Below are 1,810 nucleotides of genomic sequence, written 5' to 3'. Positions count from 1 at the left end.
GGGGGGCAGCGCACAGCCCCGACCCCCTGCTTACTGGCAGGGAAGAAGCTGGTGCTGAGTGCGGGGAAAAGCGGCCCCTCGCCCACCCTGCGGCCGGCGCTCCCTGCTGCAGCTGCTCGCAGCCCGTGCAGGACTGTCCAGAGCAGGCACAGGCAGCCCCAGGCAGGCTGAGAGTGGCTGCAGTGTGGGGCGGCAACCACAGGGTGGGTAAGGGGCTGCTTCCCCCCGCCTCGTGCTCAGCTTTTCCCCAGGCCACTTTTCCCCCGGTTCCTTCCCTGCCCGGGGTCCCCCCTTACCTGTGGTTCCAGCACGGGGCAGCCATGTGGTGCCAGGCTAGAAGCCCCTGCTGGGACTTTCCGCTGGGGAGGTGGGGCCAGGCAGGCCCAGCTGTTATGGGAGCCCACCGGGCTTCCCCTGGGTCCTCCTGCCCTTAGTTCCTGTCATTTTTGACAGGAACCAAGGGCAGATGATTATTAATTTTCTAACTTTTTTAGGGGCCCCGCTGGCCAAATAGAATGGCCTCACAGACCAGATCCAGCCCGCAGGCCATATTTTGCCCACCCCTGCCCTAGACAAACAAACTGGTGGGCCCCTACTTAATGCTGTATATTTATATTACTTTGTTTGCACTTAATCATCATAATAAGTAAAATAAGCACAACTGGGCCCCTCCTTCACTTAGGGCTGCGGTTGCCAACTCTCTTTGAATCTATTCCGGAAGGTTTCATCACATGACATAACTTGACATCAGGATGGCAAAGGCACATTACTACAGGCATTCCTCATTTTATTGTGCTTCGTTTTATTGCGCTTCGCAGATATTGCATTTTTTACAAATTGAAGGTTTGTGGCAACCCTGCATCGAGCAAGTCTATCGGTGCCATTTTTCCATCGGCGCCATTTTGATGGTTAGCATTTTTTAGCAATAAAGTATTTTTTAATTAAGGTATGTACATTGTTTTTTTAGACATAATGCTATTGCACACTTAATAGACTACAGTATAGTGTAAACATAACTTTTATATGCACTGGGAAACCAAAAAATTCGGGTGACTCACTTTATTGCGATATTCGCTTTATTGCGGTGGTCTGGAACCGAACCCGCAATATCTCCAAGGTATGCCTGTATTACATTATAAAAATCCACTGGCCTACTGTCTGAATCCAGTTCAACATTTAATATTTATTGGAATGAGTAAATGCCCTAGCACAGGGGTGGACAAAATGTGGCCCAGGGGCCAGATGCAGCCCTGCCAGGCCGTTCTATCCGGCCCATGGGGCCCCCTAAAAAATTTAGAAAATTACTATTAATCTGCTCTGGGCTGCTTGTCATGCGGCCCTCGATGGCAAGCCGAAACTCAGTAAGCAGCCCTCTGCCCAAAATAATTGCCAGCCCCTGCCCTAGCACCTTTCTCCTGGGTGACTCTCAGCAGTCTCCAGGAGATTTCTTTCTAATTCCTGGAGACTCCAGGGCAATCCTGGCGGGCTGGCACCCCCACTTAGGGGCTCAGGTATGGGCGTAGTTTGCCTGTGCATTAAAGCAGCCAAACCATGCTGACCTGCTGGGGTTGGTGGGGCAAAAAAAAAAAAAAAAAAAGGTTTTATTGGATTTTGGTGAGGTAAAAGGGAAGGAGGGCAAGCTCTGAGCCCGTGTGCCTTGAGTCTGAGGCAGGCAAGGTGGTTCTTTGGCTAGAGGTGAGCTCTTTCATTAGCCCAAAGATGAAATGATCGAACCAGCTACATGTATGAGACAAAAGATCTCCCCTCGCCTGTCTGACCCGGCTACAACCAGCCCCCCCGAGTGTAGGGG

This window comes from Gavialis gangeticus, unplaced genomic scaffold (genome assembly GCF_001723915.1).
Source record: "Gavialis gangeticus isolate Ggan-Ray unplaced genomic scaffold, GavGan_comp1, whole genome shotgun sequence".
In the NCBI taxonomy this organism is placed as follows: Eukaryota; Metazoa; Chordata; order Crocodylia; family Gavialidae; genus Gavialis; species Gavialis gangeticus.
The sequence above is the reverse complement of the archived record's forward strand: the minus strand, read 5'-3'. Positions refer to the sequence as shown.